Source organism: Streptopelia decaocto, assembly GCF_964273445.1.
Source record: "Streptopelia decaocto genome assembly, chromosome: 4".
In the NCBI taxonomy this organism is placed as follows: domain Eukaryota; kingdom Metazoa; phylum Chordata; class Aves; order Columbiformes; family Columbidae; genus Streptopelia; species Streptopelia decaocto.
The window spans coordinates 13,256,009-13,268,650 of record NC_138658.1 but is presented as its reverse complement, the minus strand read 5'-3'; positions in this window follow the sequence as shown (position 1 = coordinate 13,268,650).

Below are 12,642 nucleotides of genomic sequence, written 5' to 3'. Positions count from 1 at the left end.
CCAAATATTACGTGGCCATGCGCAGCAGTAACATAATACTTTACTTATTCCTATGGCTGTGTTACAGTCAGGCATAGTGGTGGCTTCAAATGGCACCTACAATAGTGATTTACTATGGCAGAGGGCTTCTTCTTAGTGTAAATTCACTTAGCACCTATACTTGGCATCTTGTGGCATGCTGTCAGGTTCACTACTGGTACAAAGCTGTTAGCCTGGTGAGGTAGGGTTACGTTGCACAGGTGGCCATTAGTCTCGCACCCCCCGCAGAGACATCAGTCCTTCAGCATGTCACTCTCTATACATGCCTGGTGCCTGCCCAGTACTGGCAACTGGTGCAAATTCCATTGCCTATATAGATACAAAGTGGGCATAAAGTTGGAGAACCATAACAGGCAAAAGAAGTCACATTTTCCATTAACATCACTTGCTATAGTGAGACAGACAGATATTCTCAGCTTAGCGTGAGAGAGAAGGAGAAATCCAGTAACTGCATGAAAATCCATGGAAGACAGCTGAACACCAAACTGAAATGGTGTTTTGTACAGTTGAGTCCAAATCTGAATCAGCAAGAAAGACGTGAATCCCAAAAAGCATGCTGACAAGGAATATCTAACAGACAAATAGGTTTAAGAGATATGCCACGGTTTGCAGCCAGGGGAAATAAATAGTTTCTCAGCTTATTTCTTGTTCAAGCTTTATAATTGTGGAAACACTTTTTCTACATTCAGCAGAAACATTTATGCTAGATTTGAACATAGGTCAGTAAATTTTGGTAAAAGGTACCTAAATAACTTTTGCTTAGAGAAAGGTTGGATTTTCATTGTCAATCATATTATGTCTACTGTAGGAAACATTAACAAACTCTGAGGTCATTTTATGGCATGTATCTATGGGAGCACAACCAGAAGAACCGAATGCAAACAAGCCTTTCAGGTGTACTTGTTATAAGTGTTCTTTGGGGCCTGGGAGTTAACAAAAAGGAGCAGTTTTATGAATCACTTGAGAACCTGAAGATGGAGAATTAATTTCTGAGCTGATACGCAGTGTTCAGCAATTTGCTTTTCATCTTGGTATTTGCTTCTGCCTGCAGAAACTAGGGATGATTTTATTTCCTTCTGTCAGCTTTGAAAGAAAAATACCTAGTCACATCATTATTCGTTACTGAAGGTTGCATAATTTGCATTTATGTATTATATCCCTCTGGTTTTAGAGGTGATATTTTGTAACATCTTAAGTCAGATGCATGCACTGTTTCATTTGTGTTGTACACGTAATCTTTCACTGGGATCCCATAATTTTCCCTTGGAAGTTACTCAACCTGTAGCTCTTAAAATGACAGAAAATTGGACTATGCAAGCCAACAGTGACAGACCTAATTGAAAACACTTACTACTTCAGTGTACACCAATGATGCAAAGATTTACCTGTGGTTATGAAGGGAATGTATGCAGGCTCTGTTTCACAAAGAAACACTGTGTATGCCATTCTCCTCAAAAGCATGTCTTTTGTACCTTCAGTACCTACAGGAGTGATCAGGAATGCACAGAGTTTGCATTCCACCAGATACATTATCTGAAAGTGTGGCCCTTTGTTTGCTTTACTTCTGTTTTGTTCTACTAGTCCTTCATTGTAAGTGAGACCTGTTTATACATTCCATTTTTCTTGGTCTTCTTGGCACCCCACAGTCAAACACTACTCCAGATCAATGCCATGATTTACAATGTAGTGGAAGTAGTCTATGTAAATTTTGGGAACAGACAAAAGATTGTACTTGCCATCTGATGATTTCATTTCTAGCTTTCCAGCACCTTTTGTTATTTCAGGGTATTTTTTCCTGGTGGGAACAGGCACGTTCAGCTGTTGTTTTCATGCTGAAAGACCATGTGGAAGCATTTCCCTGGATTTTGTGTGTTTTTTGTTTTGTTTTGTTTTTTTCCAGACATGTCTTTCAGCATGTTTCCAAAGGCTTGGAATCAGCACATTGTGTTATGACATGTGCATACTTGACATTGCTTTGTTCTCTGACTTCCTTTTGCTTGCAATCTTTAGGAAGTTATCTTACAATTAGCAAGGAATGTTGAGTCAATGTTATTGCAGACCCAGCATATTGTCCTCTGCCATCTGCAGAGAAGAAAGCATGGAAGAGCTAAAGGGAAGAAAGTAATTTTAGTGGTTTTAACTGACCAAACCACACAGGATTCTAGCTTCAATTCACTGCATAGAGGGTCACAGTCATGACTGCAGCTAATTGAGGAAAAAAAAAATGTAGTATATGCTGCAAACATGTTATTAATTGAAAGAATTGAAGGAAAAGTTAGTGCATTACAGTAACTGTCCTCAGATTTGATACCTTATTTTTTTATGCTTTGCTCTGGTTTAGTGATCTCCTCATCATTTAGCAAAAGTGAAAGGTACATTGATTTTTTTCTTCTCAGCTTTGAACCTTTATGTAATTGAAGCCTGGTGACTGCCTAGGTGCCTAGTTGTGCTTCACATAGCAATAATGAGAATGCCATTAACATGGTAAACCTACTGAAATCCTTACCTTATTGCCAGAAGAAAAGTAAGAGTAGCAGTAAGAAACTTCCAGAAAACAAGCAACTGTAGGTACATGTCTGTGTTAATGTAACACAGAGACCTTCTTGACTGGTAACTACATCTGTAGCCAGCTTCTTATTTCTGATACAAATCTTGCTATGGCTGCACAAAACTTGAAGAATTGGCTTAATGTTTGGAGATCTTGAGGTCTCTAAATCTCACTGACTGCCAAAATTAGACTGTCACCCGTAAGTGCCTGAATGAGGAAAGGAGTCACATATTCCACACACTTCAGTGAGAATTCTCATAGACCATGGTGTAAAGCATGTATGATAGACCTTGCTGAACATGAGCTTACTCTGGATATAAACACTCAAGTTCCAACATTTTGGCATTATTGCATAATAGGTGTGTGATTTATAAGAGCATCATCCAGGCAAATATTGTTTATCCATTATGGGAGAGGTAGGGAAAGCAACTCCCCAGTTAGTATTTTGAGTAGATTTTTCTTTATGTGCTATACAATACACATCATATTATTTTGAACAAAAAAATTGTTGTCAGGAGGCCTCATCTTTCTGCTGAAGTGGAGAGATATTTTTCCTTGGAGTCAGTGAAAGTGCAATAAAACATCTGTTTCAGACTTCAAGAACAGACCTGAGCAAACTTGGCTTTTTACAGATATCCAAAGGAGGTCAATACATCAAAAATGAGTCTCTGTTTTCCATTGTGCTAAGACATGTCTCCATCAACGCCCCTAAAACACACAATATGAGTATGTCTACGCAGTGTAGTGGAGCATAATAGAGTGATACCCAAACAAACAGCAGCTAAACTGATTGCCAAACTGGATGCTGCAGCACTGTATTGGTGCAGGGCTCTGCTTGAGTTGCGAGACCTGGTCTACAATTTCCAGGCAGCACAGCATAGACAAACCAGGATTTCTCAGAGACAGATCAGATATCTGTGCACCACAGTCCTTGGCGCTGAACAGACATGCTGAGTCCATCAGAGTAACAGGAAGTCCTGAATGTTGAGCAATTTTTCAACTACTGAGCAAGACAGAACTATTTAGATCCCAAATTTTAAAGCGTTGCTTAATTTTATTCATCATGAACTCTCTTGCTGAAATCTGTATTTCTGATCTCTGTATAAGAGGGCAAGCATATCTGAAAGTCTATACAAGTCTGAGAGCTTGCAACATAACAAGGAATAAAGTTTAAAAATATATATTTGCCAGAAACATGGCAATAATAATTCATATAATTAAAGCAGAAGGAAAGGACATTAAGGAATAAATTCTAACATAAGAAAATCAACAACAACGAAATGGCTAATCCTTGAAAAAGAGGGCTTTTTTTAATGTTGGAGGTTTGGAGGTTTCCTTGTTTATGGCAAAAGTACCCACAATTCATTTTACTAACTCCATAGTCTAAGGATTACAACATATGGATCATAAAAGCAACCAGAGCAGAGAGAAAACTGTCTCACTCTTGCAAATTTGTTTTCAGTCATTTGGTGAATGCTTTCTATTACTGTTATTTTCCTCCAATATAAAATGCATTGCGGGTCTCCACTCATGACAGCTGCACAAATTGGAAGTCTGTATAATGCATGAAGCATACCAGACGATTCCTTATGTATCAAGTAATTCCTTCCATAACACGTTTTCCACACAGAGACATCCAAATTGATATGCTAGAATAGTAAGTAACTCTACATAGTCACAGATAGATTCAGGATATTCCTCTAAAACCTTCTTGTCTTATTTATTTATTTTTTAACAGAATACATCAGAATAATCTATCATTTTTCAGCACCAGTGCCATTTATTAGTGTTATCTAAGTTGTACTACATTCCCTGTCACATCACAAGTTAACCTTTCCTAATCACTACCCCAGACATTTACCAGGCTTTCCCTGGGGATGTGTTTAACTAGAGCCATGATTTTCCTGTTATTATGTACTCCAGGGCTCTGAAATCTCATGTTGATTCTAGTTAGAGACTGCAAATAAATCCATGTGAGTCTGATGCTAAAGAACTTAGTGCATTACGTGGATAAATGAACTCCATAGTTTGTAGCATAGTAGGGCCCTGATCCTCAAAGGATCCTGACTTTTGTTCCACTTGCTGAACAGTCAAAGTAATTTATTTTGGAAGCTTAATAGAAATGATTTTAAATCCTCCTCCTTTCTTAAACCACCCAGCAGCTTTCTTTCCCTAGGTATCCTTCGCTGGCTTGACAAAGCATTGTGGTCCTTCACATGGTATGAAGAACTGTACACTGATACTGCGCAATCCTCTTCTTCAAACCTGCACTGGACCTAAACCAGGTTCTCAAGTACAAATTAAGGGTGGGGTTTTTCCTATCGGTGCTTTCCTGTGACCCCACAGGAGCTCCCTGCCACTTGTCACACACATGAGTTAAAAGAGTGTGGGGAATTCTACTGAGGTCTCCGAAGTCTGCAGTCAGCTGCTTGATCCTAGCCACAGAAAGCAACAAAATAGCCAAAATCCTAGGGGAAGGAAAAATTCCTCCTGAAAGTACTACAAGGAAGCATACACACTGCATACACATTATTCATTATAGACTATTACAATTCAAATTACAAAGATCACACAAGACCTTGAAGATGAAGTGAAAAAACAAAGCAAAACAAAACAAAACACCAACCAACAAACCAGTAATGTCCAGTTTTCATTAGCAGATATATTGACCATTCGCAAAGAGTTGATGGTTGACAATGCAACATCTACTCTCTTGAAGGTTATTTTTCAGCCTTAATAGGGCAAGTTGTTGCCAATACACCTAAACCAAAACATTTCTGAACCTAGGAGGGGAATCCAACAAGAGACATCCATCTGTGCTGAATTGAAATGCTCCACTTAAAACATCCCATCAATCACAGAGCAGGAGAGTGCTGATGCTATTCGTATGAAATGTAAAAGTGCTATTACTCACCAGCAATTAAAAAGAATAGTTTGATTTGGTTTCTTGCCAACAGTTATGTGAAAATTTTGCCTTTTGCCAGGTTATGAATTTTGCCAGCTTCCATAATCTGAAGGTAGCAATCCAGGTTCTGACTAAACCGTGAACAATGACACGTACAAGTCAGATAACTTTGGAAGGGAAAATTGTTCTTTTTCTGAAACCTAAATTATAAATCCATTTTATTAATCCACATTCTCTGCAATGGGCTGGCTTGCAATGTCTTGAAAAGAGAGTTTTAATTGGCACTCTTGCTGGCACAGTCTGAGAAGAGTGCAAGATCTGTATGGAGACTGAATTATTCCATCTTCCCCAGATTTTGACCCTCCAGGCATGGATTAAGATGAGACAGTAATAGAGCAGCGTGCAAAAGCTTGTATTATTGAGAGAGATCTCCTTTGTGGATAAAAAGAAATAGAACATCCAAACTTGCAATTCTAAATGAGAACAAAACTACAGATAGGGAAAAGGGTCAGACAAGGATCTAAGTGAAGATTGGTAATGTAATGAAAGCATCGGAGCCATCTAGAGGGGATTTTGTCTAGATTACATCTTCCAATACCAGGAACAAGAAGTCCACAAGGTTCTGAGTGCAGAACCATGTCTGGCAATGTGGAACATTTCATGTGCATTAAATAGAATTAAAAAAAAAAATAAAATAAAATAAAAAAAGATGACAAGCAAGGGCAAGTAAAGGCAGTTATTCTGAAGATATGAACTCTTTGGGTAAATGTCTTTAGTTCAATGTTTTTTTTCAGCTTCAAATCTACAATTTTATCCATACTATAGCAATTCTTCTCTTTAGCTTCTTTAAAGCATGCCTCATACCATAGCACTAGAATTTTATGATGTTCAAAGTAAGAACAAAAAAACCCTTTGAGGTATCAAAAATAATTTTTCTCACTCCCACAAACATTTGACTGAGAATTCTTTCCTAGCAAATAGTTTTTGAACATTCACATCAATAGAAAACAATTAGTGAGAGGAGTATCCATGCAGCAATCTTAAAGCTATTTGCTGATTCAGGTAATGGGGGCATCAAAATTAGTTAGCCAGGGGTGGCACACTTAGGCCTGAATGTAGTTTTCAGCTGCATCTTGACGCCATATTAGGCAGTTATCCAGGTGGTCATATGCCTATCCTTTCACTTTGGCTCCTGAAGGAAGGAAATCAAGTTTGTGAGCCTGAGATGAGCTGTAACACGCTTCAGTGAGGCTCCTGTTTGCTTCAGAATATCCCACACAGCACTGATCTACCACAAGCCAAGAAACAATCTTTGTGTTGCAAAAAAAACAGAACATTCTGATATCCACTAGAGAGAAAAAACAAACAAACAAACAAACAAAAATCTCATAAATTAAAGAATACCACTATACTGTGCTCATTTGTGAAAACTGTGTCTCAGAAAAGAAGTTATGCCTTGTTCCTTGAGCTTCTTAGCTCTATTTTCTCTTCAACACATGGCTGAATTCTCATGCAGACCAATTGCCTGAAGGTCTTGTTTCTGTAGAGTTTTCCCCATGTCATAATGCAGGGCAAGGTTCTCAATAATGCTAGCAGGAAGGGCACATAAACACTGTTTCCTTTTACTGCATCACTCACTCTTCCCCAAGGTATTCTCAGAGACTTTCAGTCTCAGTTACAAGAAACCGTTTAAATGTTTCATCCACAGAGCTAATATTAAAAAGCAATGACTAGTCAAGGTCTTATAAAACACAAGTCTTTTGTCATGTAAATATTTCTACATTGGTTCCCTTCTGTGTGGAATTTTCCTATTTCCCAAAATTCTTGAGGATGTTTGAGGGCTTAGCTAACACAAAGTAACCTGTCTTCTTGTAGTAGTGAGAAATAATGATTTGAAACTAGTTTATCTAAGGGTCATATCCTGTCATTGATTTTTTTTCAGTGCTCCCTATTGATTTTAGAGGTGAGTTCCACACGCAGATCAATACCAGGATATGGTCTTTATTTATTAGTATACTTCTGGTCATTTCACTCTACCCTAATGCCTCAAAACATATGGAGCTAATTACAGCATTCAACATTACATTGGCCTTGTCATCTTCAGAAGAGAGTTAAGCCTTCATTTGGTCAACAGAATAATTTGACAGGATTGTTTGGTGACTTCTGCCATTGATCCAGAAATAGATCCTGTGGCACATCTTTCAGGGCAGGACTAAAGGGGAGTAGCAGAGGCACATGGATAAGCATGTCCTTTGACTAACCAGCAGTTGCACACTCACAGCAATAGCAAACTCCCAGTAGGAGTTTCAGACAGTGTTTTGACAACGAGAAACTCTCCATGTTGAGTCAATGGTTTAATTCTCTTGACCTAGTAAAAAGTTTTAAAGATTACATATACTAAAGAAATATACATTGGACACAATATACTTGTATGAAAGTTCCCCTACTATACATTTCTGAACTCCATCAATATCTTTTACATATCAGGTCACAAATAAAAGAACAGAAATTTTCAAGAGGCTCTGTAAGCATGCAGTTTTTACTTCTTCCTTGGGCTCGGAGTACCAGCTGACCTGCAAAAAGTCATATGTATTCTGAAACCAGCTGTCAAGAACAGGACTGAATCACAGCACAGTTTTGCCAATGGCTCTGGCTCACTGATAAACCTTGGTGCCCATGTTACTGTTGGACTCTCTTCTACCCAGAGCAGGGGTACCAAACTCATTTTCATTGGGACTCACATCAGCCTCATGGTTGCCCTCAAAGGGACGAATGTAATTTTAGGACTGTATAAATGTAACTGCTCTTACATTTATACAGACTGAAAATTACATTCGGCCCTTTGAGGGCAACCATGAGGCTGATGTGGCCCATGGTGAAAATGAGTTTGGCAACCCTGACCTAGATCTTTACTGGCTGTATGAAAGAGGTGCCGTGAATTGCAGTCTGTGTTAGCAGGGCAACAACTGCCTGCAGGTCCCTGTTTTGATACAGAATTTAAGATGTGCAAGAAGTGAGACGTGAATTCTCTTTACAAAGAGGGTGCCTTTTCATTTCTTTTCCTCTTTCCACAGAATCGTCTTCACAGATGTGGGCACAGGAAAGAATTAGCCATGGGCCTAATTTGAATGTTCTGCCTCTTCAGAAATCAAGTCTTTAACACAGAAGTATAACATTTGCATGGCCAAACGCAACACTATGTTAAAAAGCAGAGTAACTATACCACTTCCCTTCCTATGTGCTATTTCTATGTTACCTGACAAAAGTGCCAAGACATCCATTCTCTGCATTCAGAATGCCTTTTCTTTAAAAGCAGAAAAACAAATAACCTTGTAATTACTTCTAGATCTACATTAGAAACAGAGCAAAAGATGAATAGCTCAAAATTTTTCATCTATTATATAGTCAGTTCATCCTAGTATTTGGATGCAATAAATAGACAGCTGCTTATCAACTGCTACTTAAATCTAGATATGTTTGATGTAACTGAAGAAAGCAAAGGAACAAATGAACAAAGAAAAGAAAGCGTAGAGGGGAAAAAAGAGCTTCACCATTTGCTCAACTGCCATGGAGCTTTAGGAAATATCAGTGTTCTATTGACTTTGCTTCTCTTGTGCTCATTTACATCACTGGAGGGTCTGGCCTGTGCCTTAAGAAAATACTGCTCCTTTTCAATTGTTAAATAGTGACAAAGTCCAGGTGACCCCAGCACAGAGTCTGAGTGGTTTATGTCAAGCCTGGAGACAGTGACTCATGGAGTCACAGATGATCGGTTGATAAATGTCACCAGTATCAGAAACTTGGCCATTAACATGAGTGATGTGAGAACTAAGAGGTTAAGTATAAGCTACCTTCATAATGAGTTTGTGATACAGAAAAGCACCATTATGACCCAGGTTTGATTTTTTGTTTTGTTTCTCATTTCCCCTTAAGATGGATTTAGTTTTGTTTGTGGTTAAATGCTTTGTAAGGTTTTTGGGGGGTTTGCTGGGGGGGTTTGGGTGGTTTTTTTGATTATTGCTTTTTGGTTGGGTTTTGTTTGTTTGTTTGTTTTTAATATATGCAACACGAATTTTTCATGGGCTCGCGGTCTGCGAAAAGCCTAAAGGAAATGTTAGAAAGAAGTTCGGATGAACCGGGCGACTGTGACTTTTTGCAACAATCTGCTGCAACAATGTAGCCTGTTGCCAAAAAACTACTAGTTGTGGAATTGCTTTAGCCTCAAAGATACTCAGGAGCTGGTTTTGTCAACTTTTCTAGGAAATAATAAACTACATCAGTCCACACATTACAAAAAATATTTTCCCTCATCTACAGTTAAACATAAGACTAAGTACTTTGCTGAAGCAAGGCCCTGATGAAATCTTCCAAAATGACTTAAATATCCAAATTTTTCTTGCTTAAATTTATGAGCACACAACACTTTCAAAAACTACTCTCAGCAGCCTTCTTAGTTGCTATTCAAGAACTCAAGATGTCATTCCAATCATTGTGTCCAAGTGCCATCCCAATTTAGGCATAGACACTTTTCTAATCTTCAGTGGTTTGAGGCAAAAAAAAAAAAAAAAATACAATATAGAAAAATCTCTGAGAAGCTTTGGCTTCTAACACGTGAAATCTCACAAAGTCATTATTAAGAAGCTGGTACACAATATACAAAGTAGAAGCTAATATTTCATAGTGGTGATGACTATGCAAGAAGCACACACACGTAAAGGATGTGTGATACATTTTTAGTACACCATAAATTTTCAGGCATATCTCTTTTCTTTATCCTCTTATCAACTACACTTTGATAAGAAAAAAAAAAAAAAAAAAAAAGCAGGTTTGGGCCACTATTATAGCTGGATTTACCAGAATGCAGTCCAGCCACCAAAGGATTTAAATAAAGTAATAGAAAGGGGTGAACAGTCTTTAGGCATAACAGAGAACAACACTTTCAAGGCTGAGTAATTATTATTAATCACACTAGTAAAGATGTCCCATTCTCTTTCAAGAGGAGAGCCTAAAGTACAGTTGCTCAGAGATTCATCAACCGATAATACGGACCATTAACAGAAACACATTTTCCAAAAACATAACGTTTTCTGTTATATGGCAGTTTGAAATTAAGACTGTGAAGGTAGAAGTCCTGTGAGAAAATCAGCAAGACAAACAGTAGAATCACAGTCCTGAACTTTAGGAGAGTGGACTTCAGATTAATCACACATTTGCTGGGTGAGACCCCATGGAAGACTGGCTTGAAGGGCAGCAAATGTAAGCAAGTTGATACGGCAGGACACACTCCTCAAAGCACAGAAAATTGTCTGAACAGAGACACAGAAGGTTGAGCAGGCACAGCACATGGGCAACATGGAGGACCAGGGAACTGCTGACTGAGATCAAGTGCAAAAAGCACATAGAAGGAGGAAGCAGGGAGGGGTTACTCGGGGGAAATAGAGCTATATTGCCCAAGCATGCAGGGGTGGAGTTGGGAAACCCAGAGCTGATCTCGAGTTGACACTAAAACTAAGTTAGATATGAACTGAACAAACTGATAGTTAAGTGGGTGGAAAATTGTCTGCATCTCCAGGCTCACATAGCTGTGGTCCAGCTGCTGGCTGGTTACTAGCAATATCTTCTAAGGATGGATACTGGGGCCAACACTGTTAATGTCCTTATTAATGACATGGATGATGAGTCAGAGAGTTCACTCTCAGCAAGTTTCTAGACTATGTAGGGCATACTAGGGGGAGTGGTTGACATGCTGGAAGGTTGGGCTACTACTCAGAGGGTCTTTGACAGCCTCAAGGATCTTCATGAAGTTCAAAAAAGTGAAAAAGAGGGTCCTGCATCTGGCGTGAAATAACTTTCTACAGCAGTACAGGCAGGGGGGTGATCTGACAGAAAGCAGCTTTGCAGAAAAGGATTTGGATGTCCTGAAAACAGCAACATGAGTCAGCAACCTGCCCTCATGGCAAGGAAAGCAAACAGCACCCAGGCATGTATTAATATCAGCCAGAGTGCAGCCAGCAGGTCAAGGAAAGTGACTGCTCCCACCTGTTGTGTCCTTGTGAGGCTTTACCTGGACTGCTGTGTCCAGTTTGGCTTCTATATTGACATACAGAAGTGAGTACAGCAGAGGCCATCCAAAAGCTCAGAGGGCTGGAGCCAGGCTGAAAGAGATGACTTTGTTCAGCCTTATGAGAAAAAGACAAAGGATAGTCCTCATTGCCATGTGCAACTACCTGATCAGAGATTATGTATAGAGAAGGGCAAGCTAAACTTTTCTCAGAGGTTAGCGCAAAGGCTGAAAAACAAAAAACACAAGTTGGAACACCAGAAGTTCAGACCAGATATAAGGAAAACATTTTTAATCAGAAAGATGATCAAACAGTGAAACAGAGAGGTTGATGAATCTTCACCCTTGAAGATGCTCAAAGCTTGACTGAACCAGCCTTAGCAACCTGATCTAGCTGAACCTGGTTTGAGCAGGGAGATTACACCTATCCTCTCAAGGTCCTTTCCATCCTAAGGTATTCTTTATGTACATTCCCTATCTAATAAATTATTTTACTTCATTAATCACTGGAACAATTTCATCATAACCACCAAAAAATTCAAGAATAATACCAACGGTAAGCAAGTAGCAATGTTATATATGTTTTCACTTTCATTAAAGATGACAAAAATAATCAGACAAGAAAAAGCAGATATCTTCCAAGAAGCTATGCTACAGATAACCTAGCAGGTTTCTTTACCTCCTTCTGCAGACTTAGGAACGGTGGCTGCTAAGTGACGTCCAATGAAACTAATAACACACATGCTGACAGATACTCTAAATAAATTATCAAAGGATGATTCCTAGAAATATTATGTAAAACTACTGGGGATAAACCCTATCTGATAAGTTACCGCACATTACCAATCAGCTGCATATGAGACAATGAATCCATTAGATTTCTTATTTGTAAACTCCAGAGGACTCTGTAATTGATAGTCTGAATGAATCATTGATCAAAATGTCATTATCTCCATCTAGAATAAATGCACTGGAACAGCTAGTTAACAGGAAAAAATAGTATTTGGACAGTCAAATTCTCATGGCACGATTAAAGGAATTTAATATTATACTTGGACTTCAAAACCATGTAGAGGAAAAAATTTTATT